The sequence below is a fragment of the Lissotriton vulgaris genome, chromosome 7 (assembly GCF_964263255.1).
Source record: "Lissotriton vulgaris chromosome 7, aLisVul1.2, whole genome shotgun sequence".
Taxonomy (NCBI): Eukaryota; Metazoa; Chordata; class Amphibia; order Caudata; family Salamandridae; genus Lissotriton; species Lissotriton vulgaris.
The window spans coordinates 377,650,754-377,676,608 of record NC_141695.1 but is presented as its reverse complement, the minus strand read 5'-3'; the positions used below and the strand labels follow the sequence as shown (position 1 = coordinate 377,676,608).

Genomic DNA, 25,855 nt, shown 5'->3' with positions numbered 1-25,855 from the left:
CTGTTGAGTACTGCCCAATGTATGAAAGGTGGTGGCCCAGTGGCGGGCAGGCTGTCAACAGGGTCCTACATCAATATTGCAGTCTAAATATCAGCCTGCAATAATATTGACCCAAAAATATTCTACGCTTACGTTGGTAATATTTTGGAGTTATTAAAGTCACGATATATCTGCAGGTCAATAGTTTTCACTGAAATATTGTGTACCCAACCACCAAATGAAACGAGGAAGTGGTGAGCATGGCAGGGTGAAAGAACCATTAATTTCCAAAGAATCCCCCTTCCCGTCAAACTATAATTGAACTTCTAAATCTTTAATGAAATGGCCACAATACTGGACATGCATAGGAAGATTCTGAACGAACTCTGATTCCGTTTGTGTGGTGGAGAGGAGGGTGGATTTTGACATCTTCCACTGTTAATTGATTTGAAGCGACTCCTGCTCCTGGGAAAAGATAGCCCAAAAATTGTATATCTTATTTTAGGGAATCATATTTTTAGTTGTGTAGCATCAGGGCTCGTTTTCTGAGCCTCTGCAACAAAGCTCTGAAATGAACAGTGTTCATTTACAATTTGGCACCGTCATGCACATTTATAATACGTTTAGGCTTGACTGTATTTGATTAATTTTCTTATATACTTTTCCTGAGTTGCTATGCTTTCTGTATCTTATTAATGCCTCGTGTCTTGAGAATGTGATGTTACATTGTGATTCAGGGGCTAGGAGCAATTGGTGGTATCCTGAGTTCAGATAGATTTTTTTTATAACGTTTCAGGCCATTGACTTCATCTACTGCATCATCAACTATTGGTGTGCTGTGGGATACTCCCTTGATGCCGTGTTGATAGATGTATGTCAGTGCAGATACGTACAACATCTGGTTGCTTTTGTTCTCTTACAACAGCTATTGGGAAAATCATGAATTTGGTCCACCTACTTTTTCGATTATGTCTGCCTTTTGAAGTCAATCTGCTCTTCCAACTTATGTCTTATAGGGAAGCCTACTCTGCAACTGACGTTGCACTCAGTGTGTAGGGAGATCTTCCTGTTATTTACAAATATTTTGCCATGCAAAAGGATTTAATATTCTAAGATGAGTCCATCTTGCTTACTTTGCTGGATGCTCATCGCAAATTGTGTAAATTACAATTGCTCTGTTATGTTATGTTAGAGAGCATTTATAGAGCGCAGCTTTCACTCCGAGGAGTATCATGGCACAGCAGTTGATTGAGTTGCGGGCAGAACATAATAAAGATGAGAACTAGACTAAGAGGGGTCAGATGAGTGCTCTGCATAGTACATCTGGGACAGTAAACATCCTGGTTTTCAGGGACTTCCTAAAGAGGGTTTCTCATTGAATGAAATGGAGGCTACTAGGGAATTGGTTCCACACCATTGTGCCTAACACTGTAATGGATTTGCCCCCTTTTGAGATAACCCTGAAGGCTGAGGGTTTTAATAGATTTAAATTGGAAGATTTAAGCGTGTGGCAAGGCACACTGTGGGTGAACCTAGACCGAAGTTACTGGGGGCCAGAGGAATGAAAGCTTCTGAAAGTAATTATTAGGATTTTAAACAGTATTCTTTTGTGGACAGGTAACCAGTGAAGTGTATTGAGAGTGGCTAATGCGGATGATTTCCTAGGCCATTTTAAAACTAGTCTTGCTGCAGCATGTTGAACCATCTGAAATTTATGAAGAACTGATTTATTGGTTCCTGTATAAAGGCTGTTGCAATAGTCGATTCTAGAAGTAATCACAGCTTTTGCAACAGTCTGACTTGTCATAATGGGAAGTAGTTTAGTGATTTGATTAAGTGAAAGCAGGTGCCTTCTACAGATAGAGCTTGCTAATGGAAGGAAAAGGCAGAATAAAATCTGACCCCCAGGTTTCTGGCAGCCGTTACTGTATTCTGGGAGGAGGGATGTCAGCCAGCCACCATTGGCTGGGGCAGACATTATTGCCCTTCCCCAATGGCATGGGTTCAGTTTTTTCTGAGTTACATCTCAGGTTCATCCAGTGAAAAATTTTATTTTTGTCTGGGACCAATACCAATACCAATACCAGCTGTGTGTCATCCGCAAATGAGATGGTCTCAATGTTGAAGGACAATATTAACCTTATCAGCTCTGTATTGTTGTACCTAATAAAGGTATTCGATTCTTGTGCTGTCACGTAGATGTATGCTATTACTTGATATTGATCATGGTGAATAGGAACCAGGGAATATAGAATCATTAAAGCCACTCTCAAGAAGATAAAATGGGCACTTAAAGTACACAGAAAAGAACACTCAGCATATGCTCACAAGAACTGCTCGGTTTACACGGTGCACAGACAAAATATCGACTCCAAAATATCGACTGGACATAATATCGAGTTTTAAATATAGACTGGACAAAATATCGACTGGACATAATATCGACTACAAAAATATCGTTTTTCAGGTAAGTGAAGTAATATCGACTGTATAAAATATAGATAGCAAAAATATCGAATTTTTAATAATATATAATATTTTATAGGGTATTTTTATGTAATAATATGTGTGAAAAGTGTGTATTAATGTTATAAAATATTTTATTAAATGAATTTTGTTTTTTTAATAATTGCGTAATGTAATTCTGTAGCGGGTTGTGGGTTTATAGGGGAATAGGGTGGGAAGTAATTTAATAATAATTAATTAATTAATATATGTTTGTAAATATTTATAATTAATAATTAATTGATAATTAATTAATAATAATTAGTTAATTAATTAATATAATTTTGTACATATTTTGTATTAGTAATTAATTGGTAATTAATTAATTGTAATTAGTTAATTACATTAATTAGAGTACATTTTAATATATAATTTTGTGTTATTGTTAAGTAATTAATTGGGAAAAAATAATATTAATTATTAAAATAATTACAGCTAATGTGTTAATATATTTACTTTATTGTTATTGTTAATTAATAATTATTTGGTAATTAAATAATATTGATAATTTTTGGGTAAAGGGGCATTTTTAGGGTTCAGGGTCAGTTTTCAGTTTTTGGGTAAAGGGGCATTTTTAGGGTTTTGGGTCAGTTTTAAGTTTTAGGGTAAAGGGGTATTTTTAGGGTTCAGGGTCAGTTTTCAGTTTTCGGGTAAAGGGGCATTTTTAGTGTTCAAGGTCAGTTTTCAGTTTTTGGGTAAAGGGGCATTTTTAGGGTTCAGGGTCAGTTTTCAGTTTTTGGGTAAAGGGGCATTTTTAGGGTTCAGGGTCAGTTTTTAGTTTTTGGGTAAAGGGGTATTTTTAGGGTTCAGGGTCAGTTTTGGGTTTTGGGTAAAGGGGTATATTTTAGGGTTCAGGGTCAACAAATAAGATTGTAAAAAATTATTTTTATTATTTTCATTTATTATTTAATTATTATAATTTAATTTAAGTATTTGTAAGTATATTTTAGTAATTAAAATTTAATATTAATTTAATTTAACACTGTTTTTAATAAAGTCGATATTTTTTACATCTATATTATTGTTAACGATATTTTGTACTCGATATTTTTGTACTTTCCTGTTTGTAGATACAAACTCGATATTTTGACTGTCGATATTTTGTCCACGATATTTTGGCAAGTCGATATTTTGTCCCTCGATATTATTTCAGTGATCCCGGTTTACACACCAACACCCACATGAAAGCACTCTGCACCATTGTGAAAACACTTAGGGCCCGATTACGAGTTTGGTGATGTGGGAGTGGGCAGCCACCGCCTTGTTTCCACACCGCCAGACAGGGTCGCTACACGCCTGCAAGATTACGAGTACAATTGTGGTCTGGCGGGCGGGCGGCGTAGCGGTCACGTGGTGTTGCTGTAAAAAGACTCAAATGCGAGCCTTAATGCTGCATCACCTTGGGCCAGCCATCACGTATTCCAGCACAGCATGGACTGTGATGGGCTGGAACTGGGGTTGCATGCACACAGGGGAGAAGAACATGTGCCCCCTGTAGGCACCAACATGCATGGGGCAATGAGGACCCTTTAGGGCCCTCTTTGTTTCCTGACCGCCAGCAGTTTCATGGTGTAAGAACCTCCATGAGATTGCTGGTGATCAGGAAACTTGTAATATGCATGAAGGTTTGCAGCATATTGGGACCCCTGACTGCCGCACCACCGACAGGGAATGTGGTTCCTTGGAGGCTGTGGCGGTCTGATGGCCAAAATTGTAATACGGCGATCGGACCGTCAGTGCAGCAGTGGCTGGAGCACCACCGCCGTGCCACCATGAGTTTTTGCTGTCCTGGGACTGACAAACTCATAATGAGGCCCTAAATACTCAAACAGGGATGCTCAGCACGTACATACACTACTATGTTGTTACATTATAAAACATACTCCTAATGTAAAGCCAGATGCATCCTCATGTATTGTGTCGTAGTGTTAGAACAAGTCACTTCTGCAGTGGACTATCATGCTATCCCATGCCATGCAAATGAGTCAAATGGTAGCCGCTAACACACCTTCTTCTTCTGCCTCCTCTTCTTCTTCTGCCACAGAAAACAAAGCCAAGGTTAGAGAAGTAAACAGGAGAAGCTGCAGAGGCTGGCGCTTGCAGGTAAGAGCCATGAAATCTGGTGGTTTCTCAAAGCATTAGTACCACTGAAAGGGCGTTTGGATAGTAGTCAGGTATTTCAAACACACATATGTCGGTGTATCTCCTTGTTTTTCTATAGGCCTGCTGGCCTGTTCACACTGCTGAGGCATCCTGAAGAGTCAAAGGCCTATTTTCAGCCAATATGCTTTGTCCCAGTCAGTACACACCCTCCTACTTTACTATATTTATCACTAATATTTCTCCAATATTATCATCTGCAATATTATGTATCTGGGTAGGCAAATTTGCTTTGTTTAGAATCTATTATTTGTCAATATTATTAACAAAGATGATGATTTATGATATCCCTGGCTCAGTATTCATAACAAGCAAATTAGGTGAAATATCTAAATATTAAGATTACATTTTTACATCAAAAATTGAAAACATTGAAAGACAAAGTAGATTGAATCTGTTGTGAAGCATTGTACAGCGGCTTCATGGTAATGACCTTTGAACACCCATATGGAGTACATATACCTCACATTCAAAAGATAGTAAAAAATATATTGAATAGGAAGTATAAGGAAAGAATTATTCTTAGCGTTGTAAGAACACAAAATTATAGAGGTGTTGGTTTGTATCTACTGGTGAATGTATTACTCATCTAATTTATCAGCCACCTCTGCCTTGCTGAAGATGAATTTTCAAATGAAATATAAGATTAATGTTATTGAATTCAATATATTGGAGAAGTAAAACCATCCACAAATAATTCGGCCACATGACTAAATATTTAAACTCTATTTCTCTATCATATATCTGGTAAATATTGATTCATGTTTTGCATCCTGATGAAGGATATGGTCTATAATCTGCCCATTGAAACATCAGTTTTATTAGATTGTAGTCTATGTAAGGTACACGTATCAAAGGTAGGGGTTTAACTGAGGTGATTCTGTTCACATGTCTGCTGGTGCTCCTCCTTGAGTTGCCACCCACCCTCCACAGAGTTTATATGACCGAAGGGAGACACTCGCGTGGTAGTATGGCTGTGCCAGCTTGTCAGCTGATAGCACCAATGGATAGGTTAGATTAGCCGTTACAGTGTTGCTCTCCTAGGAGTACTCCTAACACATACCAAGGTGGAGCAGCAGTTGACGCCATAAGTGTGCAGGCTATGCAGCTGTTGCAGGGTGGCGAATAATAGCTACCTTGATAAACATTATAATAATCTTCCACCACTCCTCCAGCTACGGAGGGGTCGATTATCAGGTGGGCCCTACCTCACCTAAAATTGCAGTAATATTGGCGTGGTTGATCAAGAGTTGCACTGGTGCAGTTATTGTTTTGATCAAACATTGGTATCAGCCCTCCATTTGGATTGTTCCACAGGTGGTTATGCTTTACTGTGTTGTTCACAAGTTATGTTGCAAACAGGCAAGGTGGCTCAGTGAGTTAATATTCACCCATTCCCCATTCTGTGATCAGTAGCTCACAAGTCCGAATTGCAGCAAGGTCAATTCAGTTATTCTACCTTATGAGATTGTGACACCTGTTATTTACAGTGCTTAAAGGCATTAGACAGCAGAAGTTTGGTATAGGGTACATTTTATGAAAAACAAGTTACTAACATGTTAATGAAGGGTGATGGGAGGATAAATCAATTCATTGATCCTACACTGTAGCTTGAACTGGAAAGAACTCAATATATCCACCTGCAGTGAGCAAACCAAAGGTTACAGGACCGTTATAGTTAGGTTCAGATTTTACACACACAAAACCATAGATATTTGGCAGTTATATTTATCTCAAGTAAATATATATTGCGCCACCATACACAGTTTTCTCATCAATAATTTCACTACAAATATTGCAGTGATATTATCAATGATGTCATAGAAAACGTCATAAGTGTTGTCTTATGTGGGGTATCTAGCAGTGCATGACAAGAGCACGAGTTGTAGTTACTTGAATAACTATAATTACAACTGCTGAATTTCTATGTTTTGTGTGTGTGAAATCTGAAGGTAACTATAACATCCCTGTAACCTTTGTTTTTTACCAGTGAATTTCTATGTTTTTTAAAATTCCATTGCTTGCCTATACCATCCCTGTAATCTTGGTTTTTAAGGGGATTGCTAAAGTTTTATTAAAACGCTATTTCCTAACTACAACGTTCCTGTAAACTTTGTTTTTTTCTGTGAAATTCACCTTAATAAAAAATATATAAATGGAACTACAATTTGTCCCATAAGCGCAAATTAATAAAATAAACGTTTACAAGTTTATAAATACATTTTATTCACACATTTATTCTTATTAAATATATTAAAACTATTTTTTTTAATTAAGGCAAGGTAACTTAAATAGTCTTTCTATAAATTAAATGAAATGGCCCCCCTTGCTGCCATTGTGAGTCAGCATGAACTCAGCATTGTATCCAACGCCAAAGACACCCAGCTCATCCTCTCACTAACGAAGAACCCAGAGGACACCAGACTCTGCTTCCAGGAAGGAATGAAGAACGTGGCAGCCTGGATGAAAGACAGTTGTTTGAAGCTCAACTCAGAGAAGACAGAGGTCCTCATCCTCTGACCTTGCAACTCTGCTTGGGACAACACCTGGTGGCCCTTCACCCTCAAGAACCCACCCACTCCTACAGACCATGCACGAAACCTCAGCATCATCCCTGACTTCTTCCTCTCCATGAACCACCAGATCAACGCTGTCACTTCCACCAGTTTCAACTGCATGCGCATCCTGCGCAAGACCTTCAAATGGATCTCCCCAACTACAGAAAGACGGTCACCCATGCGCTCATAACCAGCAAACTAGACTACGGTAACGCCCTATATGACGGAATCAACAGAGCTCTACTACACAAACTCCAGACCATCCAGAACGCCCTGGCCAGACTCGTCGTTGGAACTCCGCGTCACAAACACATGACCCAACACCTACAAGACCTCCACTGGCTCCCCGTCCAGAAGAGGGTCACCTTCAAACTCCTCACCCAGGCCTACAAATCCCTCAACGACATCAGACCCAAATACCTCAAAGAGAGAGTATCCTTCCACATACCCAAGAGGAACCTCCGCTCTGCCGACCTCGCCCTGGCAGAAGTCCCCCGTGTCTGCAGAAACAGAACAGGCAGGAGAGCCTTCTCCTACATCTCAGCCAAGACGTGGAACAAGCTCCCCATAAATTTCAGACACTCCCCAACCCTGCACATGTTCAGGAAGGACCTCAAGACCTGGCTCTTCGACAGATCCGGAGCTGCCCCCCTCGCCCACTAGCGACTTGAGACGCTCACGGGTGAGTAGTGCGCTTTATAAACCCCCTGATTGATTGATAAATGCAAGCCAACATGTTTTCTTTTTTTTAAATTAATTTTATGGATCCGTGGCTGTGTGGGTGCTTAAGTGGGTGTGAGAGTGGCTGCGTGAGTGGTTGTGTGGCTCTGAGAGTGGCTGTGTGGGTATGTGAGTGGTTGTGTGGGTGTGTAAGTGGGTGTGTGAGTGACTATGTGAGTAGGGTCTGTGAGTGGGTTTATGTGTTTTTTTAACGGAGGTCTGGATCTGCAGATACGCTGAATCCATGAGAATCTATGGATCCTCACAAACTAAAAAATGCTTTTGGACAAAGGGACATCAGTCCCATTGAGTCAGCGTACTTCTACCCTGACCCCTTCTATCACTTTTACATTTTATTTTCCTCTCTGGGAACTGTGTCCTGATGCACAAAATGGCAGCCGCAACTTTCCTCTCATGTTGCGGCCAACCAATCCCGGCATTGCTTTTGGTTTGTGGATCTGCAGATGTGCCTGATTCACAGTAGATCTGTGTATCTAGATATACATGAATATTTTTCATTTAGAAACTTCAAAACTATTGAACAGGTTTACACCAAATTACAAAAAGCACTCTTTTCTGAAGCAAAAGCTGATATAATTCCATTCAGCTGTTCGGCCTGTGGTTGTGTCTAAAATCCTATGGGAAATTAGATAGGGAAAACAAGTTTTGGGACCCCTCCCTTTTTTTCGTCCCCCGCTAGATGGATCACCCGTAACTTTTCAGACAGTAGCTACAGTGACTGGCAAACTAGTTTTGAAAATTTCATAGAGATTCGTCAAACAGCACCAAAGTTATTTGGGTCGGGAACTTGGGATGACGCTCAATATACGCCTTGGGGTGGGGCAAATGGCCTCCCTCCCGGAGCCTCTGTGAAACTGCGAGACCCCATGCCCTGCAGGCTTTGTGTATAATAAGGGGCAGAGCGACCCCCCTCCACGAGCCTTGATAGACCCCAGGGACCCTATCCAACAGACCTGAATGTTCATAATAATAAGAGGGAACCCTGCATCCTCCCCCACCTGAGACTCTTAAGGTCCCAGGGACCCCATCCTCCAGGCCTGCCCCAGGACACACTAGTGTCCCAGCCGGGATTAATATAGGCAGGGAAACATATATCGCCTCCCACCCAGCAGAGAATTTTCAAAACTCTGCCCGATGGCAGCAGACATGCAATCCCTGCCTGAAGGCTAATTGATATTGTACACTGCAAGTTATGTTGTATGAACTGTCATTTATGAAGTCTCAACAGCTTTTACATGAGACATTAAACTTGGAGGCGGGCCCATGATAGATTTTCAGGATCTTTACCTACGATACATTTACATACAAGGTTCTAAATGCAAATCATGACATGGTAACTGGTTATCCTCCAACATGAAAGGCTTGGATCCGGCCTTTCTTAGGGCAACCCTGGCATGGAAGGTATGGTGCCTCAAGGAGCTAGGCAATGAGACAAGGGGTAACATACTGGTTAAATAACTTCTGTTTTAAAACAAAAACTACCTGTTTTGGGAGCATTGATGATTTCATAACTGTAGTAATTATTTTTGCAATCTGTAATTTAATCAGTAAATACCAGGCTTCTGAGTAATGATGGGTTGCTTCATAAACTTGTTTGCACATGTGACATTCAGGGCTCGATTCAGAAACATTTTGTGATCATGTACTCCAGTAGTTCTGCTGGTTTACTTTTGAATTTCAGGGGTAAGCCAAGAGTACTTTAAGAGTAAGTCTCATCTGCTCTTAGCAAACTCTTTGTGGACGAGTACTTTAGTTAATAGTGAACTGTGAGTATGGCTGGAAATCTATGGCATTCTGTGAGTCCACCCAGATTGCACAAATATAGGTAAAGTGGAGATGTGAATTGATAATGTGTATATTTGCTAATTTTTTGTGCATCAGACTCTTTTTTTTATGTAGAGTTAGACAACTACAGGCTGACCAGGGGACATATGGCAGTATGATAGGATATTCAGTGCAATATATTTTGGAACCAGAATAACGAGAACCAAAACATTGTAAAGATAAGTGCATATAGGTGGGCATAGAATTACTATTCTTACTTCCAAATAAATGTACCCTGAAGATAAATATATGGTCAAGGTATATATATATATGTGATGGTAATGATATTTTGGTTCTCGTCATTTAGACCTCGATCTTTTAGCTCCATGGTATTTTGTCCTTGATAAACTGGTGCAATGTCGGCTATAACATTGACTATGTTCTGTGCCTGCAGAGAGGCACCCAATACAACTGTGCACTTATTTTTAACTAAATGACACTGTTTACAGTGCGTGTACTAACTCTGTAACACAGCGAGTTACAATATGAGCTAAAGACAAAGCAGATCAGCAACTCCTGCTTCTGAGCTTCCAGGGCCCGATTCACAGAACTATCTTAGGACAAAATCCTAACCTTACTACCTTTTTGGTATTAACAGAAGGCACTTACTCATTTCGGTATTCACAGAAGTTAGGAGTCCTACCTTTAGGACTCCTAAATGCCTTCTGTGTATGCTGAAAGTCTTAAAGTTAGGATTTTTCTCAGTTTAGGAGTAGTAAAGTTAGGAGTCCTAACTGTAGGACTCCTAAATGCCTTCTGTGAATACCAAAAGTCTTAAAGTTAGGATTTTTCTCAGTTTAGGAGTCCTAAAGTTAGGTGTCCTAACTTTACTACTCCTAAACTGAGAAAAATCCTAACTTTAAGACTTTCGGTATTCACAGAAGGCATTAATGAGTCCTAAAGTTAGGCCTCCATACTTCTGTGAATACCGAAATTAGTAAATGCCTTCTGTGAATACCAAAATGGTAGTAAGTTTAGGATTTTGTCTTAAGCTAGTTCTGTGATTCTGGCTCATAGTCTGCAGCTCATGTCCACGAAGCTGCAACATAGCTATACACAGGACGAAATCATGGAAAACGGCCTCTTAGATCAGAGTCCTTGTAAGACGTGGGCAGGTGCCAATTGTGCATTGTCCCCACTTTCAAGTGGCCCCTTTTTTAAAGTGAACTTTCGCTCTAGCTCACTTCTGTGTATTTCTGTACTTCAACCTTTAACAAATAATTGAAATAGTGTTAGGCTTGCATTTTCAGAAAAAAATAAAATTCAAGGTTGCGCCAAACAAGGGCCTCAAAAATGTAACTTGCCTGGGGCCCCAGGATCCTTATAACACTGGCTTGGAGTAATTTGGAGGCGCAGAACAGGTTCATGATAAGGACCCGTGTGCTGCGGGATACGGCATCAAACAGGTACCCACGCAATTTTACACGGTCATTTCCAACCACGAGCCAGTGGATTAACAAGATGTGCACTGACCAACGAGTTTGAAAGCTTCCATTTCTTTCACTACAAGCATGGACGTCATTTAGGGGTCGTGAGAGGTCCCAGCTGCGACCCCCGGCTTGCCCTTTGCTATGCCTAGCACTGCCTTTGTGCCCCCTGGCCTCAGAGGTGGCAAATTCAGTGCCAGGAACACTGGGGGCAGCTGGGGTTCCACACTTTGTTTTCTGTAATTTTTTATTACACTACTAGTGAATAAATAAAATATATTATTCACTAATAGTGTAATAAAAATGGAGTACAATAAGGTGGAATATGACCTTCCATGGCAGCTGAGGTAAGTAAAAAATGCTTTTAAATGTATGTTGTGTGCGTGCTTGAGGGTGAGAGTGTATTTATGTGAGACAGAGTGTATATGTGTAAGTATGGGTGAGTGAAACTGGAGGTCAAAGGGTATGTAATGTCACTTCCGCTACCCCGCCATATAGGTGAATTGACGTCCATGACTACAAGTATAATTGATGGGTGCAAATGTTGCACAACTGCACCAGCATCAGCGACACAGGACTGACAGACCCATCGAGTTGCTTTGACTCCTGCCACCATGAAGTCACTGCTCAGCCCTGAGTACACAGATACACATCTTACCTTTCTTCAACAGTTTCCCACAGTAGTAATACACACCCAGAAAACACAAATCCAGAAACGATGCAGTTTATGCTTTACTCTAAACACTTCCACTAAATACCCAAGTATTGCAAAAGCCTTTTAGGGAAGAAACAATACTGTGCCCCATGTGTATTTTAACACAAATGCTAGATCATGGATTATCAATAAAATGGAAGTAACAAGAGACTTACCCTCCTGCTGGTCTCTGCCGTTGATGACGTCACATTGAAGCCAGAATAGGAGGGGAGATTTAGCGCCAAACGGATAGTGAGGAAAGTTGTGAAAGGAGGAAAAGAAATAAAGCGTAAAACGGCAAAGACAAGGTGAAGAGACGAGAGGAGAAGATTGTAGTTGACATGAAGAAGGAAAAAAAATAGGGAAAGACCCAGAAGGAAGGAATGTAGATTCAATGAAAAATAGGCAATAAAGAAAGTTCGAGAAGAGAAAGATAGAGAAAAGTGAAGAAACCAAGGAGCAAAAAGAAGGAGGAATGAAAGAACAGACAGAGAAAAAAACAAAAAGTGAAAGAAATAATAAAGAAATAAAGGGATGAAAGATTTAAAAGAAGGACAGGTAAATAAGAAAGGTAGGACAGAAAGGCAAACAAAGTAGAAAGGATGGTGTGAAAGGGAAGTACGGAGAAACATAGAACAATGAAGGGTTAAAAAAACAATCAAATGGAAAGCAGAAAGATAAAAAGTAATAATGAAAGAGGAAACAAAAAAGAAATATAAAGAACAAAAAGAATGCGAATGAAAATGAAAAAGAAAGGGTACATTAATTAAAAAACAATGAACAGTAAGACCAGAAAGTAAGAGGTAAAGAAAAGAACAATAGCAAGGAATATGATGATGACGTGAAAGGAGACAGTGAATAAAAGTGTGGGGCAGGGTGATGGAGTCAAGCACAAGGCGAGAGAGACAAAAGAAGAGAAATACAAGGAAAACAGTTAATAAGAATATTGAAATGATTCAGAATGCAAAAATGTATTTATTCTATTCTTTATTTATTTTGCGGTTTTATAAAATGTTCCTTAACTTTTGAAGCATGTTGATGCTTTGCAATACAACAGACACAAAACACAAAGGCACATCATGACTAGTTGGGCCAACTAGGATGCCATTTTGGTGGTGGTCTAGTTGTTGCAACGACATGAGGAGGCACCCACATGATGGGACACCTTCTGCTGCCCCAGCTACAGTGAGAGGCCCGTCTCCACCTCTAGCAGCTTCGTCATGTCCCATGAGGCGCTGCTTCCAGCCTCCTCCTTACATATAGGGTCAAAGCCAACAGGCCCCTCCCGGAATCATGCCTATGAGGATAGATTACTGTACTCTATGGTAGTACTGTGCCCAACCCCCTTATATTTACATTCATAAGTGTACTGAAGATTTATTTATAAATATATCTAAAGGTTTCGAAGCATCAGACCTGTAGAAAATGCATCAAATAGTTACAAATTCTGTGTAAAAACACAACAAGTAATGAAAATGGGACACGCTTTCAAAGAGGGTAAGGACTGGACATCTTGGTGGCTGCAGAAGGCTACTGAGCTGAACTGTATCCAAAAGATATACATATTATAATCCCAATAATTATATGTTACACTTGTAGGCAGCGGCGTGGTGTGGGTGAGGCCACAGGAGCAGCTGCCCTGGGTGCAAAATTCTTAGGGGGGTGCAAAATGTTAAAAGAAAAAAATGTGTTCTACTGTTTTGTTTTTTCTTTGGAAAATTTGTGCCAGGAACTGCTAACGGTCCATGGGTTAGGGGAAGCAATACTTGCCTAGCCCTGGGTGCTGGCAACCCAGGCAATGCCGCTGCTTGTAGGTGAAGTACAAATATAGGTGACAAAAACACCTCGACGTCGCCGTGATTTAATTCCAACGGCAAACCAATAAACACATGTCTCTGAGTAAATTGACAAACAGCACGTCCACACACCTTCAATCAATCAATCAATTAGTGACACTTATAAAGCGCGCTACATACCCGTAGGGTCTCAAGGCGCTGGGGAGGGGGGGTGCCGCTACTGCTCGAACAGCCAGGTCTTCAGCTTCTTCCTGAAGGAGAGGTGGTCTTGGGTTAGGCGCAGGTCGGACGGGAGGGAGTTCCAGGTCTTGGCGGCCAGGTAGGAGAAGGACCTTCCTCCTGTAGTCGCTCTTCGGATGCGGGGGACGGCGGCGAGGGCGTGGTTGGCTGATCGGAGGTGGCGTTTGGGAGCGTAGAAGTTGACTCGGCTGTTGAGGTAGCTCGGGCCTTGGTCGTGTAGGGCTTTGTGTGCGTGGGTGAGGAGGCGGAAGGTGATTCTCTTGTTGATGGGGAGCCAGTGAAGGTCTCTCAGATGTCCGGAGATGTGGCTGGACCGTGGGATGTCGAGGATGAGTCTGGCTGAGGCGTTTTGGATCCGCTGGAGTCTCTTCTGGAGCTTGGCGGTGGTCCCGGCGTAGAGGGCGTTGCCGTAGTCTAGTCGGCTCGTGACGAGGGCCTGGGTGACGGTCTTCCTGGTCTCTGAGGGGATCCACCAGAAGATCTTCCGTAGCATGCGTAGGATGTTGAAGCACGACGAGGAGACGGCGTTGACTTGCCTGGTCATGGAGAGGGAGGAGTCCAGGATGAAGCCCAGGTTTCGTGCATGGTCTGTCGGTTTGGGTGCGGTGCCCAGGGCGGGAGGCCACCAGGAGTCGTCCCAGGCGGAGGGTGAAGAGCCCAGGATGAGGACTTCCGTCTTGTCCGAGTTCAGTTTCAGGCGGCTGGTCGTCATCCACTCGGCTACCTCTTTCATCCCTTCGTGCAGGTTGGCTCTGGCGGCGGCGGGGTTGTTGGTCAGGGAGAGGATCAGCTGGGTGTCGTCGGCGTAGGAGATGATGCTGAGGTGGTGTTTGCGTACGATGGCCGCGAGGGGGCTCATGTAGACGTTGAAGAGGGTGGGGCTCAGTGATGATCCTTGGGGGACGCCGCAGATGACTTCGGAGGCCTCTGACTTGTACGGTGGTAGGCGGACTCGCTGTGTTCTTCCGTCGAGGAAGGAGATGATCCATTCCAGCGCCTTGTCCCGGATTCCGATGTTGCTGAGGCGCCGTATTAGGGTGCGGTGGCAGACCGTGTCGAATGCCGCGGAGAGGTCTAGGAGGATGAGGGCCGCTGTTTCTCCATTGTCCATCAGGGCTCGGATGTCATCGGTGGCGGCGATGAGGGCGGTCTCGGTGCTGTGTTTGGCTCGGAAGCCGGACTGTGAGGGGTCGAGGGATCCGTTCGTCTCGAGGAAGGCGGCCATCTGCTTGTTGACGGTCTTCTCGATGACTTTGGCTGGAAACGGGAGAAGCGAGATGGGGCGGTAGTTCTTGAGGTCGGTGGGGTCCGCTGTTGGTTTCTTGAGTAGAGCGCTGAGTTCGGCGTGTTTCCAGCTTTCGGGGAAGATGGCGGTGTCGAAGGATGTGTTGATGATGTCTCGCAGGTGGGGTGCGATGACAGCGTCGGCCTTGTTGAAGACGTGGTGAGGGCAGGGGTCGGTTGGTGATCCGGAGTGGATGGAGTTCATCGTGCGGATGGTGTCTTCTGTGCTGATCGGGGTCCAGGCGTGGAGGGTGGTGGTGGGGGGGGGTGGCGGGTCGGTCGTGGTGTGCGTTGGTTGGTTGTTGAAACTGCTGTGTATGTCCGTGATCTTGTTGTGGAAGTATGAGGCGAGGGAGTTGCAGAGGTCTTGCGATGGGGTGATGTCGTTGTTTCCTGCGCTGGGGTTGGAAAGCTCTTTCACGATGTTGAAGAGTTCCTTGCTGTTGTGTGCGTTGTTGTCCAGCCGGTCCTTGAATGCTGTTCTCTTGGCGGCGCGGATCAGCTGGTGGTGTTTCCGGGTGGCCAGTTTGTAGGAGGTCCTGTTGTCCGGTGTCGGGTCCCTTTTCCAGACTTTCTCGAGGGCTCGGCAGTTCTTCTTGGAGCTCTTGAGTTCGTCGGTGAACCATGGGGCCTTCTTGCTGCCGGGTCTGCTGGGCGGGGTCCTCAGCGGGGCGAGTTCGTCCGCGCAGTTGCTGATCCACTTCGTGATGTTGTCGGCGGCCTGGCTGGGGTTCGCTGAGCTGGCAGGAGGGTGTTGGCTCAGGGAGGTGGCTAGCTGGTCTGCTGTGATCTTGTTCCAGCTTCTGCGGGCGGCCTGTTGCTGGTGTTGGTGGGTCGTCGTTCTCTTGAAGGTGAAGTGGATGCAGCTGTGGTCCGTCCATTGAAGCTCTGTGGCGTGGCTGAAGTTGATGTCTGTGCTGGATGAGAAGACGGCGTCGAGTGTGTGTCCGGCGAGGTGGGTGGGGGTGGACACCAGTTGCTTGAGTCCCAGGTTGGCGAGGTTGTCGAGCAGGGTGCTGGTGTTGTGGTCGTTGTTGTTCTCCAGGTGGAAGTTCAGGTCCCCCAGGAGGATGTAGTCAGCGGAGGGGAGGGCATGCGGGCTGACGAAGTCGGCGATGTCCTCGCTGAATTGCGTGCCTTCCATCAGATACTGACATAACCACTACTGTATGGAATGTATTCCAACCGATGATAATCTACAAATACAAAAACACAATGTACAAGGATAATAATAATAATCAAGTTTGTAAAGTGCTTGGTTACACTAGGCTAGTGTGTCCCTGCACTACGGTACAAGCCAAAACAAGCATATTTCCAAAGCTATCCTCCCCCCCAAGCAGAATAAGGCACCCAGTAAACTAATCAGTGGGGAATAAGAAAGTTTTCAGCTTCTTGCGAAAAGTCGTCTCCGAGGCCTCCAACCGAAGCCCAAACAGGAGTTTGTTCCATTGCTGAGCTGCCATCAAACAAAAGGAGCGACTTCCCATCCTTGCCCTCCTGACTGCGGGTATATTAACCAGCCCCATCCCGCTAGATCTAAGTTGGCGGGAAGGGACATACGGAGTCAGAAGGTTATTTAGGTATGTGGTCCCCTTCCTTTGTAGAATCTGATAGCTCACACAAAGAGCCTTAAAAAGGATTTGCTCCTTAATTGGGAGCCAATGCAGAGAGAGCAAGGCCTTCCTGGAGGAGGCTCTCTTGGGTAGCATCAGAAACTGGTGGGCTGCTGCGTTCTGGATACGTTGAAACCTCCGTATGCAGTTGACGATGTTACCAAAGCATGGACCATGGTTTTCCTGGCTGTGGTAGGCAGCAGGTCCAGGGTCTTCCGGAGTCCGCGCAAGACTCCAAAACATGTACCTGCCACCCGCCTTGTATGGTGCTCAAACGAGAGCTTGGGGTCAAGCCACATCCCTAGGTTCTTAACCTGTTCACTGGGCACAGGGATAGGACCCATGGTCTGTGGCCACCAAGCTGATGTCCACACAGAAGGTCCTTTACCAATAACCAGCACTTCCGTTTTACTCCCTTTCAATTTGAGGCAGTTGTTGGCCTTCACTAATGCTAGTTCTTGCAGGCATGAATTACAATTAGGGGCTGCCTTCTCATCAGATTGTGTTAGGGACACCCCCAGTTGCGTGTCATCAGCGTAAGACACAACTTTGACCCCAAAGTTTTCAGTGTGCCCTACTGTCGAGTGCTTCCGTAATGCACATATCCAAGGCCTCACAGGCCGAGTCAATCTCCCAACCACCCGGGAGCCCGCCCTGTAAAAGGGCCTTGTTAAATTCTCTTGTGGGAAGCTCACCCACCTCCTATGTTGCTTCTTAAATTCCACTTTTGCTTGTGCCTTTTGAACCGGCATCTGCACCTTAAGAGAGATCACAAAATTATCCGACTAGGGAACTGGAAGCGGAGGCTCTATTTCTAGAGCCTCCCAATTACCAAAGACTGGGTCAAGTAGATGGCCCAGTAGATGCTTGGGGAAGAGTCATCTATAATGCTGCCAATTCCTGGCAGATCCCTTGCGCCCCAGAGTTAGAGGCATCAACAAAATGCAGGTTCAAATGTCCTAGTAACAATAGTTTCTCATACCGTAGTGCTGGTTGGACTAGGCACTCGATCAGCCTGGGAGCGAACCGTGTGGAATGTCCTGGGAGTATGTATAGCAGAAGCCCCTTTATAATATAATTGTTAGATACAGTTATGGAACTAAAAAAACGCTTCACTATCCACAATGTTAATGGGCTCGAGGGTGAAATGTATAGAATGTTTATAAATTATTGCAATCCCCCTCCTTTTCCCGTGAGTCTGTCCACCCAGTGATGCCATAACCATTGGCGAGGGCCTCCAAAACATCAGGGGCTGCATCCTCATTTAGCCACGTTTCTGTGAGGAACAGGATATCTATCTCACCATCTAAAAGGTGGTCATAAATATCCAGTCTGTGAGTCCTCATGGATCGACAGTTGATCAAGGAGAGGCTCAATCTCTGGCCAAACTCCCTAGACTTGAACTGCGGGCTGTGTAAGAGCAGTGATTACACTTCCTGCTGTTACTATCTACCATTAAACTGTGCCTGCACTCCTATCCCAACGTGGAGCATAGCGCAAATAGCTGTTGGAAGCTATAATGCACACCTAGGTCAGAACCGGCATGGGTTCTGGCCCCGGTATGCCGCGGACGGGCTTGCCTATGGTGCGCTGGCGGCGCGACCGCTGCGTGCGGTCGCTGGGGCATAAGACCTAAGTAGTCGCGCTCTGCCTCCAACTAGAGTGCTAACCGCTCCGAGTCGGAAGTGCCTGGCTCTCCCTGCCCCGCCCTCCGCGCAACGGTACTAGCTACCACGTCGGACCGGGGCGGGCAGGAGAAACACTGAGCCCAGGCCTCCGCTCACCCAGTAAGTAGAACAAGCCCCCCTTGCAATTCCCCAGTTAAAACAGCACAATTAAATTTAAAAGCTAATCAGGGCAGTAGAGAGAAAATATTCAGCCTTATTCAGCCGTACCGCAAAACGGCTCAGGGGTACACTGCAATCGTCTTCCCTAATGCAGCGTGGCCGCAAGACCGGTCGGCCTAAGTAGTCGCGCTCTGCCTCCAACTAGAGCGCTAACTGCTCCGAGGCAGAAGTACCTGGCACTCCCTGCCCCGCCCTTCGTGCAACGGTAGTAGCTACCACGTCAGACCGGGGTGGGCAGGAGAAACACTGAGCCAGGGCCTCCACTCACCCAGTAGAACAAGCCCCCCTTGCAATTCCCCAGTTAAAAACAGCACAATTAAAGTTAAAAGCTAATCAGGGCAGAAGAGAGAAAATATTCAGCCTTATTCAGCCGTACCGCAAAACGGTTCAGGGGGACACTGCCACCTTCCTCCCTACTGCCGGAGGAAACCTGCAGTGAACTCACTCACCACTGCCACAGAAGAAGAAACAACTACTTTGTGAATACATACACAAACTCACACGCTTTCGTTCATGTACGCAGTTCAAGATTCTGCTAATGAATATTAAGGGTATGAATATTGAAATACAAGAATATCATGAACAAAATATCAAAGCCCATTGTATCGAAAGGTAAGTGCATATAGAGTGAGTGTAGATTTGCTATTACTAACTTCACATGTACATAGCTTTCAGATATATACCTATATATGTATCATCATGGTAGACATATGTGGAATTTTGTCATCGGTATTCTTATGCCACAATATTCCATTTTACAAAAATTCAGGGGGCCCACCGTAATTCAACCCACTTCTTTAGTTTAACACATGGTTAAGCCATGAAAGCGATTATGAAATGGATTAAGCACAACAAACATATTTGATATATTTCACGCTGTTTTACTTTGGTTTGTACTTTTATTTGGTGTCTCTTTATTTTATTGGTTGGAATTGTGCTATTTGTATTTTATAGTTTGCATAGGGTGGGATTTTAAACGTGTGGGATAAGAGCTGGTGGATAGCATTCAGTGTGTGTATTTGATTGAGCAGCAAAAGGACACTCCTTTCCCTTGAGTCTGGCAAATCGATGTATCGCTGGGGTTGGATGGCTCGTGTTTCAAATGTCTTATTTATATCACAGGCAGAATCAGCATAATTACAATGAAATGATGCGGAGTGTACTCCAGCCCGACTCCGCCATTTTTCTCCTACCCTATAGGGCCAACTAGGACGCCATTTTTGTTGAGAGTCTTGTTGTTACCTGCTTGCTCATGTACAGACAGGAAGGTACCTGCTTAACCGCATCGCTGCTGCGGTGATTTTTGTGCTGTGCTGCATTTTTCTAATTACCGCGATACATGACGAGCTTAGCTCGAGGGTAGCACACGCCACCCGTGGCTGATGACCTCGTCATCAGCATCGAAGGGGTTAAGAAGCTTGCTGCATGGATTCACTAGGGGCCCGCCAAAGGCAAGCCGAGCTTGTTCGCACTCCGGCATCGCTCAGTGCCAGCCATGCTGCTTGTCTGCTTCAAACATGGACCATACTAACAGATGCTGCTACTCGAGTGTTGAGTTAATTAATATAGACACTGCCTGGCCAGGCCCGTTGCAGTTTTTATGGTTATTGCTCAAGCTTATCGGGAGATACGGGAAGGCATTGTTGGCCTGGATGTGTTACACTCTTTCTGACCCGGATCTTCCTGTTTTAGGTAATGGCGCTTCAGTTTGTGCTTTAGTTAATGCTCGATCTGCAGTGAAGCATGCAATTAACAATCTTGATACTTTAAGCCTAGGTGTACTTCATGTTCTGTTTTTAAAAGAAACTTGGGTTACTGATGTGTCTGCACCTGATATAGTGGGTCTGTGTCTGTCAGGATACAAAGTCACAGTTTTGGTAGAGGTGTGGCTATTATTTTTAGAGTAGATCCTATTGGCTAAGAGTTGAGTTTGGATGTATTCTCCTTGCGGAGCTGGTGGATTTTTAATCTCCTCCTCTGATTCAGTCCTAAATAGTTTTCTGATATTCTTTTGTCAGTTGGGTCATTTAGATGAATTAATGGAGGCTCTAGTAGATCTCTTGTCTCACCTGGCATTTTTAGTCAGGCCAAACACCTTATCAATTCCTTAGCTGCCCTTGAACTGTTTCAGCTCTTAACATGTCCTGCTCATCAATATGGCCACACGCTAGATTCGGTTTTTGCCCCTACTGACAGAATGAGTCTGGATACTGATCTTCAAGCCTGCACTGATCATTTTGTGATCAATGTTAAGATCATTGAGGGCAGGAGGTTGGCCCTAGTCCACTTTGGCCAAATGCTACCCAGATCATTCGTCACTGGGTGAAAATGTGTTTGCATAAATTAAGAGATTCACTTAATTCAATCACTAGAGCACTGGCTCTGTGACGGATGAGTATAGAGTGGGTCAACCCAGTCCTGGACATTGCCCTCTCTTTGAAAAAAGTTCTGCATAAGTGCACCAAGCCCTCGGGCCCTTGGCATACAGCTTCTCTACATGAGGCTAAGTGAAGCTGTAAGAAACTTGAAAGGGCCTGGCACTTGAACTACTCTCCGGCAGCTAAATTTGAGTTTAAGCTGCTCTTAAGCGACTGGTGCTCTCAGGTAAAGCTGATTTCCGCAACAATAAAATCTTGGCTGCTAAGTATATTACCAAAGATTTTTTTCTGTAGTGTGTTCCTTATCCAGAACAGCATGCTCCTCAGTCAATTGAGCATTCCAAATTGCCCTGCGACAAGTTGTCAAATTTTTTGAGGATAAAATTGTCACTATTTGTAATAACCTGACTCAGTCTGCACGTACTGTTACACCTGATGCAAGGAGTGAACTTGATATTCCTTTCTTGGTGCCACTACATCAGAGGTTGGGGCAGAGGCTGAGGCATCCTCTGTGATTGACGGGACTTTGATGACACTCCTCTAAATCTGTGTCACTTGGATGTGTTGTCAGCAGAGTTGTTCAAGGAAATTGCCAGTTCTATCACCTATGGATCTCCCCTGGACCCATTCCACCTAGAGTTTGTAAAGAGGCTTCTTTGAAATTAGCTAAGCTACTTTATGGCGTGTGCAACAGTTCCTTTAGGCACGCACAGGTACAGATGAGTGGAAAAAGGCAACAGTTGTCCTTCTGTTGAAAAAGCCTAATGCTGATCCATCTGTTTTCCCCAAATCCCAGTTGAACTCACTGCTACCTTTTTTGATAACAATTCTGAAGAAGCATGTGAATAGACTAATCTCAGGTTTTGTGGGGCAACATATGCTATTGGAGGAAGTCCAGTCTGGGATTCATCTGGTGCACAGCTCAGCAGCTTTGCTGATGTCAGTCCTTGATGACCTAAGAATGTTGACAGACAGGGGAAAGTCTATGTGGCCCTGGTGTTATTAGACTTATCTGCAGCATTCAATGCGCTCTCTCATTCTAGTTTGCTGATTAGACTGGGTAATGTAGGAATCTGTGGGCCTGCACTGCATTGGTGTAAATAATATCTTGGTGGCAGGCGGTTTATGTGGCACAATTTCAATTTATATTCATGGTGTTTAATCAGGCAGTCCCTCGAGGGTCTGCACTCAGCCCCACTCTTTTTAATATGTATATCCATCCATTGACCGAATCTTATGTGATTGTTTAACATTTAACTGCACAAATTACAAAGATTACCCCCAGTTGGCTATTCCCTTGGACAGCTCAGAGGGGGTCTCTCTATATACTTTCCAACAATGCTGTATGCAGGCAAGTAACCTCCTGAATAGGGCACAATGACCTGAAATGTAACACAGAGAAATCTGTGGTGTTACGATTAACAAACAATAGGATTGTTAGTACATTTCCTCTGGATTTTTGGCCTTTATCTTGTATTATTGCTACCAGTTCATCCAAGGTGGTTCGGAACCATGGCTTCATGTTGGATACAAATCTATACCTCTCCAAACATGTTTTCCACCTCTTTGACATCTGTTTTTTCCTACTTTGAGTGCTGCACCAAATGTTGTCGCTGTTCCCTTTCTCCGTGCATCTGGCGGTGGTACAGGTGACCATTTTGAGTCAACCGGACTACTGCAACACTCTTTTTGGGCTTTCCTACAGGGCTTCTAAGCATATAAAATACCACAGTCAAGTTGGTGCTAGGTCTGCCACGCCTTACCTCTACATCTGCTGTGCTAGATTCTCTGCACTGACTGCCAATTGCTAAGAGGATCAGCTTTAAACCACTGTGTTTTCTAGGATTTTGGGCCACGCTACTTCAAGCAGCAAATTAGCTTGTGCACTTTACTTTAGCTAAATAGTAGTAAAGTACCTGTTCTCCTCGTTTAAACAAAATCAAATTGGCATTTTTAACTTGAGATTAACTCGATATTTCCCTAGTTTATGGTACAAAGGTTACCCAGATCTGGGAGGTTAATTGACACCAATGGACTGCAGCACCTGTTGTGTCATCCAATACAGTTGCAGTGCAAACATGGCTTCAGGCCTATCCTTGTAGGTTGACTGTGGCAGTGTTAAAACTGCAATTAGACCTGCTAAAACCTTCCTTATAGATATCCTCCCTCATCCCTAGGAAGGCCTTATAGCCCATAAGGTATTGTGCATGGTATTTAACGGTAGGATATGTAAAGATTTAAAGTTAATCAAATCATTACAGTTACTTGCCTCCAATTACTATTTTCACTTTAGCAAGGCTATTCCGTAGAGCAACAATGAGATTCCCTAGTACCTTTAATAATGCTACCTTTTAAAGGAAACAGCTAACAAATAATGTAAAACTATTTAATAGTCATTAAAACTCCACTTCAATGGTGGAGTTGCATTTTTACTAACAATTAAGAAAAAGTAACTTTTAGAAAGTTACATTTTCCCTACCTGAAGTTCCTGGAGGTTCAAATTACATTTCTCTAGTTTCTCCCGGCCAGTAATAGCATTTCAATTGGTGTGAAATGCCTTCCGGGATCAAACAATAGGCTGACCTGAATGGACAGAGATGGCTCATCTGAAATTCACAGGATATGCAGGGTTGGGGTGGGGGCATCCTTTTTGATACTACAGTGTCACATCCTGCTGGAGTGTAAAACCCTGCTTGACAGGTATGCTGGGTTTACATAGAACAACTGGGTTGCGTCTGAAGGATAGAGAACCACATGAGGTACTCTTGGAAGGAAGGGAACGTGATCCTGAGAAACTTCTTGTGCACTCACTGTCTGGTTGTTGAAGAATGCTGCCTTTGTCCAACCAGACTTCTATCTCTGGATTTATTGAGGGTATTGTGATTGCCCCAAACTGGATTTTTATTGTTAAATGATTATCACAGCACACTCTACCAACAATCCCCAGCTCTTAGAGGCCAGGTTTAGTGCAGCTTCAGACTTTTGCCATCTTGAAAATGCCCAATGCGGCCAGGGTTGGCCCTGGGAACTTTTACCCCACTTGTTAGGGTGTGCACAGGAGTAATTCCAACCCACTATCTTGTGACAGGGATTAATGTGGCATCTTCAGGCATGCACCTCAGAACACTGCTGGACCTGAGATAGAACAGAGGAGCCTGCTGTCTATGACCTGACAGAAGCTCGAAAAACTGGACCAGCTCCATCTTGTACACAGGACAAAGTAGTGGACTCCAGGGCACATAAGGCTGACCTCCTGTTAAAGCACAACAGGCTACAAAAGGCCTTATCCTGCAACTGCCCAGCTAACCAGTGACAACCGTTGCTGGACTGAACAATGCTGTCTGGGCTCTGCCTGAAACCCTGTGAGTCTCTAAGTGTCTCTGCTGAGGTCCTTGGAGGCTTTAGTAGTGTAATTTAGTGATGGATCGGGATTAAAGGACTAATATCAGATGGTAAATACTTTGAACAGAACGAACCATCTGATGGAATTACGCCTAGGTCCCGTCTACCGTGACCATTGATTATCATTGGCAATTTGTACTCTTTGGCGTTATCCCTATTTAAACCTTTAGAAATTCATGTCTTCAGGTCCCCTGTTGATTTTTTGTTATTTTTCTGTCATTTTGTTTAATAAATTGTACTCTATTTTTCTAGTTCGCTTTGGGATTTTTTTTGTGTTGCTTTTAAACTTAATTGCTGTTTTGGTAGTACAAACATACTTTGCATATTGCCCTAATTTAAGCCAATCTGCACTTAGCCATAGGTACAGACTGTTTCAGCACAGGTTAATTTAGTGACTTTGAAAGTTCACCCTGGTAAGGGTTGTGAATGCCAACCCATATAACATTCCAAATTCTTACAGCGTGAACCTAGCCAAAAGGATATTCCCACTGATGGAGCAAGGTTGGAAACAAACATTTTTGTATACCACTCTTGAAGTTACTTCTCCATAACAGTAACTTGAATTAATTGTGTGGTTTTGAAATTAACCAACATAGAATAGAATGCACACACACAAACACATCTGGGATACAAATTCTTATTTTGCGAACTATAATTCACTAATTAAGTGAAGTTGTCACGTTAATTTGTGCGCATTTGTCATAATCTAAGAAAACTTTGCAAGAATACGCTTTTGTCTGTCTAATTGTGGCATGAATGAATGCTTATGTGTTGCTGAAGTTGCTAGGTAATAACTAATTGGGTTACCCTAGAATGGGGGGAGGTAAACAGAAGGGCTATATTTCGAAAATTAACGTTTAATTGTGTTTGTTTCAATAATAGTTCCCATTGTGGCCTATGCCGCCTACATTAAAATGGAAGCTGTCTGCGACTCCGAGTTTGCGATGATGTACGCAGGCATGACTGAACTCGAGAGGAGTGCGAGCAGCCTGCGCCTGTGCAGTATGGGTCAAGAACAGTGTGGCCTGGATGCCTGACTTGGTGCCAACAAATTTGAATATCAGTATCATCGACCTGGGAAAATCTTAACAACTTACGACTTAAAGGACACAAGCGGAAAGGAATGCTAAGAGACAATAGCGACCTAATTTTTTGAATCATAACGATGACTTTGCGGGAATACGAACAAAAACGTGATGAGGTTATGCTCATCCACCCCTCGACTTGTCCAATCAGAACAGACAAAGACCCCAAAAGGTACAACTTTTAGATAGATAAGTTAGGGAAAAAGGGTATAAAAGAGAACGTTTGGAAGAAAGTAAAAAGCTTGGTTTTCGATTTTATTTGCACCCGACATGCTGCCCGACTGCTGAATCTTTCTATGACAAAAGGACTTTGACATTTTTC

General features: G+C 43.6%; 1 protein-coding gene across 1 annotated transcript in view; it reads right to left on the bottom strand.

The window, feature by feature from the left end:
• TNNT1 (troponin T1, slow skeletal type) overlaps positions 1–25,855 on the bottom strand; it is a 112,868-nt gene that overhangs the window by 62,515 nt on the left and 24,498 nt on the right. The window contains exon 3 of the mRNA XM_086930315.1: positions 4,491–4,519. The gene's annotated coding sequence lies outside the window, so the exon portion shown is untranslated. The remainder of the gene's footprint in view (positions 1–4,490; positions 4,520–25,855) is intronic.